Raw genomic sequence first — 7766 nt, forward strand, 5'->3', positions numbered from 1 at the left:
TCTCCTGACCTCGTGATTCGCCCGCCTTGGCCTCCCAAAGTGCTGGGATTACAGGTGTGAGCCACCGCACCCGGCCACTGTGGTAATTAATGCTGCTCACTTATGTCTAATTCTCTCTTTCCTAAAGCCCTTGAAGTTAGACCCGGTCATGCTACTGACTTTGACCAATGAAATTATAAGTAGCAGTGGCACATATCACTTCTAAGAAGAAATATTTAAGAACCAGTGCAGAAGTCACCATATCCCTTTTTTTTCTGCCTTGGCCATGATAAAATGTATGGCAAATGGAGCATCCATCAGCATAGATTTCTGGGTGACTATAATGAAAAAAGTCTCCCAGTCAAGTCACATAGGACATAAAATGGAAATGAGAAATAAACTTTTTTGTGATAAACTAAAGATATATAAAAGTTGTTCATTAATGCAGCAAAACCTAACCTATCCTGACTGATAAACAGGCAAATCTGTTTTTTCACAGAGGTAAAGCCACTTACGAGAATCAGTCCTCTCTTCATCAACGACTAAAAATTTACACAGACAGAGTTGAATAAAGGAAAAGAAGGGAACTGCAGGGTCAGGGAGACTTAAGTTTAAATCCATGTTGCCACCTATTTGTAATAATAAAAAGAATATACAATGACCGTGTAATATGCAATTACTTTTAATAACCACTAACATTTATGAAGAACTCACTCTGTACCAGCCACTGTGCTGAGCACTTTACATGAATTATTTCACTTAGTCTTTCATTTTACAGATGAGAAAAATGACATTAAAGAAGTTAGATAACTTGCCCAAGGTCACAGATTTAGGAAATGGTAGAACAACAATACTAATACAGGCAATTAGGCTGCAAAGACTGTGCACTTAACCATTACTCTATATTGCCTTCCTGTGTGACTTGGACCAAATTAGTTGATCTCTTTGAACCTCAGTTCCCTCAGTTTAGAAGAGGGCTGAGAACTATCATGCAGAGTTTTCGCAAAGATTACAGGAGATAATTATATAAAGCTATTAATATGATTACTGGCCTCTTGTAGACTAGGTAGTCTATTATTTTATAGACATGGTAGCTATTATTTTATAGTAGCTAATATTTCACTCATTTACCTCTTCTCTGTAAATGGAGAATAGTCAATATAAAGAAAGGTAAAACATGAATGTAACTTTAAAGGTAACCTGTCATGGTCTATGGGAATTTAGTACTGTAAAATGATAGGTAACACAAATACAATAATCAAGCCTTACATTACAATGCTTGCATTACTTAATGGCCAATAGTGAACTGACCATTGCTGATTTCTCAAAACAGGCTTTTTTGTTTGTTTGTTTTAGTTTTTTTTTTTTTTTTAATTGGAGTCTCATTCTGTCACCCAGGCTGGAGTGCAGTGGCATGCTCTCAGCTCCCTTTGTAACCTCTGCCTCCCGAGTTCAAGGGATTCTCCTGCCTCAGCCTTCCCAGTAGCTGGGATTACAGGCACATGCCACCATGCCTGGCTAATTTTTCGTATATTTAGTAGAGATGAGGTTTCACCATGTTGCCCAGGCTGGTCTCCAACTCCTCGCCTCAAGTGATCCACCCACATCGGCCTCCCACAATGCTAGGATTACAGGCATGAGCCACCACACCCAGCCAAAATAGGTTTTAAAAATAAAGTTGGCTGGGCATGGTGGCTCACACTTGTAATCCCAGCACTCTGGGAGGCCAGAGTGGGTGGATCACCTGAGGTCGGGAGTTCGAGACCAGCCTAACCAACATGGAGAAACCCTGTCTCTATTAAAAAATACAAAATTAGCTGGTTGCGGTGGTGCACGCCTGTAATCCCAGCTACTCAGGAGGCTGAGGCAGGAGAACTGCTTGAACCCAGGAGGCGGAGGTTGCAGTGAGCTGAGATCATGCCATTGCACTCTAGCCTTGGCAACAAGAGCAAAACTCAAAAAAATAAATAAATAAATAGATAAAGTTACAGTGTACAAACAAATAGCACTCGTAAAACACCCAGTGATACAGTAACTGGACGCAGTAGCTCCACAGCTATTATGTCTGAAGACCCAAGAAAAAATATTTCAAGGGTAGTAGGAGGATATTTTATGGTCAGCTAGTCCCAAATGACATTCTGGGATCAACTCATTAAATATGAAGCTATTTATTATGTATCTTTTATTTGTTTAACTTCCTCCTTTCTTTTGCTTACTAATGGCATGTATGTTTACAAGAAGCTTTTTTGTCTGGCAGGATCATCAGTGTTACATTCTAAATCTAGTTTAAAAAATCAATTTAAAGTCATGCAAAAAGGATGCCTGATGTGAATTCATTCAAGAGTGAAACAGATTGAAGTCTGGGTGGCTTACTGATAGCATGCTTTTTTAAAAAATCAACTTTATTTTTTAGAGCAGTTTTAAGTTCACAGTGAAATAGAACAGAAAGTACAGAGAATTTCTATATGACCTTTGCTCCCTCTCACACACACACACACACACACACACACACATAGCCCCTCCACAATTAACACCTCTTATCTTTGTTACAATCAAATAACCTATATTGACATTTTATTATCATCCAAAGTCCATAGTTCACTTTAGAGTTCATTTTTGGTATCATACATTCTACGGGTTTTGACAAACATATAAGGACATTCATTCACCACTATAGTACCATATAGAATAGTTTCACTGCCCTAAAAATTCCCTACATTCTTCACATTTTTTCCTCCCTCCCTCTAATCTCTCACAACCATTGACCTTTCTACTGGCTCCATAGTTTTGTCTTTTCCAGAATGTCATATGGTTGAAGTCATATAGCTATTTCAGATTGGCTCACTTCACTTAGCAATGTGCATTTAAGGTTTCTCTATGTTTTTTCATAGCTTGATGGCTTCTTTTTCTTTCTCTCTCTCTTTTTTTTTTTTTTAGAGACAGGGTCTCACTCTGTTGCCAAGGCTGGAACGCAGTGGCACAAACATGGCTCATTGCAGCCTCTCCTTTCCGTGCTCAAGCAATCCTCCTGTCTCAGTCCCCCAAGCAGCTGGGACTATAGGCATGTGCCACCAAGTTTGGCTAATTTTTGTATTTTTTGTAGAGACAGGCTTTCGCCATGTTGGCCAGGGTGGTCAAACTCTTGGGCACAAGTGATCCATCCACCTCGGCCTCCCAAACTGCTGGGATTACAGATGTAAGCCACCACACCCGGCCAATAGCTTATTTCTTTTTAACACTGAAAAATATTCCATTGTCTGGAGGTATTACAGTTTACTTATCCATTCACCTACCAAGAGACAATTTGGTTGCTTCCAATTTTTGACAACCATGAATAAAGCTGCTATAAACATCTGAATGCAAGTTTTATGTGGACATAATTTTTCAACTTATCTGAGTAAATACCAAGGCACATGATTACTGGATTGTATGGCAACAGTATGTTTAGTTTTTTAAGAAATTGACAAACTGTTTTCAACAGTGGCTGGGTGTTTAGTTTTTTAAGAAATTATCAAACAGTTTTCTACAGTGGCTGGGGTTTGGGCCATACTCCTGAAAGATACAATTCCAAATGCTGTAATGTCAAATATTGAATCCCAAAAGATCAAAATCCTAAAGTCTAAAATCCCAAAAATCCCAATCCTGATAGACCAAAATCACAACATAATTCTGGAAAGATAATTAAAAAACATTTTTTTAAAGACATTTACTTACATTTGTAAAGGAGGTTTGATTGAGAAACATAAAAACACAACCAAACACTTCATAGGCATTTGAGATTATGGCATTTGGGATTTTTGTCTTTCAGATTATGATTGGCACTGTGTAACGGCTCTATCATTATGCATTCCCATCAGCAGTGAATGAGAGTTCTTGCTGCACCAGCATTTGGTGTTTTTAATGTTTTGCATTTGAGCCATTCTAATATGTATGTAGTGGTATCTATTTTAATTTGCAATTTGCTGATGGTATACAATGTTGACAATTTTTTCATATGCTTGCTTGCTACCTGTATATCTTCTTTGGTGAGTTTTTAGAGTACTTTGGACACCAGTCCTTCATCAAATCTATTTTGCAAATATTTTCTCCCAGTCTGTGGTTTGTCATTTCATTCTCTTGAATGTGCTTTCACAGAGCAAACGTTTTTAATTTAATGAAGTACAGCTTATTGAAGGGGTGGCCTGCCCCTCCAACCTGTGGGCATTTCTCGTTAGGTGGAACGAGAGACTTGAGAAAAGACATGAGACACAGAGACAAAGCATAGAGAAAGAAAAAATGGGCCCAGGGGACCGGTGCTCAGCATACAGAGGACCCACACCGGTCTCTGAGTTCCCTCATTATTTATTGATCATTATCTTTACCATCTTAGAAAAAGAGAAGTGGTAGGATAATAGGATCATCGTAGGGAGAAGGTCAGCAGTAAGACATATGAATAAAGATCTCTGTGACATGATTAAGTTTAGGGAAAAGTGCTGTGCCTTGATATGCATATGCAAACATCTCCATAAACCTTTTTAGTGCAAAAAGAGCAGCACTGCCGCTAGCACGTCCCACCTTCAGCCCTAAGGTGGTTTTCTCCTTTCTCAAACAATTCGGTTTTACACCGAGATGTTCTATTGCCCAGGGACGGGCAGGAGACAGATACTTTTCTCTATCTCAACTGCCAAGAGGCCTTCTTTCCTCTTATACTAGTCCTCCTCAGTTCAGACCCTTCACGGGTGTCAGGCTGGGGGACGATCAGTTCTTTCCCTTCCCACGAGGTCATATTTCAGACTATCACATGGGGAAAAACCTTGGACAATACCTAGCTTTCCTAGGCGGAGGTCCCTGCGACCTTTGGCAGTGTACGTGTCCCTGGGTACTTGAGATTAAGAGAATAGTGATGACTTTTCACAAGCATACTGCCTTCAGGCACTTGTTTATCAAAGCACACCCTGCACAGCCCAAAATCCGTTAAACCTTGAGTCACCACAGCACATGTCTCTTGCAAGGACAAGGTTGGGGGTAGGGTCACAGATTAACAGCATCTCAAATACAGAACAAAATGGAGTCTCTTATATCTACTTCTTTCTCTGTAGACACAGTAACAGTCTGATCTCTCTTTCTTTTCCCCACAGCTAATCAATTATTTCTTTCATGGAGTATGCCTTTGGTGTTAGATCTAAAATATTCACCTCAAACCCAAGGTCATCTAGATTTTCTTCTAGGAGTTTCATAGTTTAGCATTTTACATTTCAGTCTAAAATCCATTTTGAGCTGATTTTGTGAAGAGCTTAAGATCTGTGTCTAGATTCATCTTTTTGCATGTGAACATCCCCTTGTTCAGCACCATTTGTTGAAAACTTACCTCTTCTCCATTGTATCCCCTTTGCTCCTTTATAAAAAATCAGTTGTATGGGTCTATACCTGTGCTCTCTATTCTGTTCCATTGATCTATTTTTCTATTCTTTCATGCTGTCCTTATTACTGTAGCTTTATAGTAAGTCTTGAAGTTGGGTAGTGACAGTCCTCCAACTTTGTGCTTCTTCAATAGTATGTTTGCTATATTGGGTCTTTTGCCTGTCCTTATAAACTTAAAAATCTGTTGATATCCAGGAAACTATTTTCTGGGATTTTGATTGGGTCTGCCTTGGATCTACACGTCAAGTTGGGAAGAAGTGATGTCTTGATAATATTGAGTCTTCCTATCCATAAACATGGAATCTCTCTCCTTTTATTTTGCTTTTTATTTCTTCATCAGAGTTTTATAACTTCCCTCATAAAGGTCTTAAATATTTTTGTTAGTTTTATGCCTAAGTATTTAACTTGGGGGTACTATTGTAAATGGAATTCCGTTTTTAATTTCAAATCCCATTTGTTTGTTGTTGGCATACAGGAAAGCAGTTAACTTTTGTATATCAACCTATTTTTGCCACCTTTTTATAATTGCTTATTAGCTCCAGGAGGGTTTTTATTTTTTTTTTTGGTCAATTCTTTCAGATTTTCTACATAGACAATCATGTCATCTGCAAACAAAGGCAGTTCTATTTTCTTCTTCCCAATCTGTATACTTTTCACTTCTTTTCCTTGTCTTATTGCATTAGCTAGGACTTCCAATAAATATGATGTTGAAAAGGGTTGGTCAAAGGAGACGTCCTTGCCTTGCTCCTGATCTTAGTGGGAAAGCTTCAATTTCTTACTATTAAGTACAATGTTAGCTGAAAGATTTTTGCATATGTTCTTTATCAAGTTGAGTAAGTTCCCCTCTATTACTAATTTGCGGAGAGTTCTGATCACGAATGAGAACTGGTTTTTGTCAGATGCTTTTTCTGCATCTATTGATATGATCATGTGATTTTTCTTCTTTAGTCTGTTGATATGACAGATTACATTAACTGATTTTCAAATGGTGAACCAGATTTGCATTATTAGAATAAAGTGCACTTGGTCATAATGCATAATTATTTTTATACATCATTGGATTGGATTTGCTAATATTTTGTTGAGGACTTTTGCATCTATATTCATGAGACATATTTGTCTGTAGTCTTCTTTTTTTCTAACTTCTCTGTCTGATTTTGGTATTAGGTATTAAAGTAATTATGGCCTCATAAAATGAGTTAGGAAGTGTTTCCTCTGCTTCTATCTTCTGAAAGATTATAGAGCATTGGTACAATATTTTTCTTAAATATTTGATAGGATTTGCCAATGAGCCCATCTGGGTTTGGTGGTTTCTGTTCTAGAAATTATCATTATTATTAATTCAATTATTTAATATATATAAGCCTATTTAGATTGTCTATTATATGACATTTTGATGAGTCCAGTATGTTCATTCCACTCCCACTGTTAAGCTCTTTGAGCAGCTTCATATCTAAAAAGTGCATCAGGACAAGTTTGTGTCTTTTTGTCTCTTTTTATTTATTCTGAGTGATTAAGAGTTCAAATTCAGGAATTACAGTGTATGTAGAGCAAACAATATCTCCATCACTGACTTGTACCTGACCAAGATCTGTGAAATTCTGCGTAAATGACTAAACTCAGTCTCAGTTTCCTCATGGGATAAAAGTACATCATAACTGGTGGTGACAGTAAATGATGGTAATGATATTTCTTGAGTTATTAAAAGTAATGTCTTATATAGACCGCTCTTTCCTCCCACATATGGTATTTGAAACAATCTTTTTTTTTTTCTATGAATCCATAGTGATCTGTGAGTAACAGAGGACCCCCTGGTGGGACGCGGTAGCTCACACCCGTAATCCCAGCACTTTGGGAGGCCGAGGAGGGTGGATCACAAGGTTGGGAGATCGAGACCATCCTGGCTAACATGGTGAAACCCCGTCTCTACTAAAAATACAAAAATTAGCCGGGCGTGGTGGCAGCGCCTGTAGTCCCAGCTACTCGGGAGGCTGAGGCAGGAGAATGGCGGGAACCTGGGAGGCGGAGCTTGCAGTGAGCCAAGATCACGCCACTCACTCCAGCCTGGGGGACACAGCAAGACTCCGTCTCAAAAAAAAAAAAAGGTAGAGGACCCCTTCTTCAATATAGTTTCCCCTTATTCATTTTTAAAACTTTAACAAAAGTAGTCGAATATGGTGAACACTAGATGGAGCATCATTCCAAGTAGAATAATCCTTCCTAACCAAGAACTTTCAAGGGCCGGGTGCGGTGGCTCACACCTGTAATCCCAGCACTTTGGGAGGCTGAGACGGGTGGATCACTAGGCCAGGAGATCGAGACCAACCTGGCTCATGCGGTGAAACTCTATCTCTATTAAAAATACAAAAAATTAGCCAGGTGTGGTG

The sequence above is a fragment of the Colobus angolensis genome, unplaced genomic scaffold (assembly GCF_000951035.1).
Source record: "Colobus angolensis palliatus isolate OR3802 unplaced genomic scaffold, Cang.pa_1.0 Scaffold71, whole genome shotgun sequence".
NCBI classification, from domain to species: domain Eukaryota; kingdom Metazoa; phylum Chordata; class Mammalia; order Primates; family Cercopithecidae; genus Colobus; species Colobus angolensis.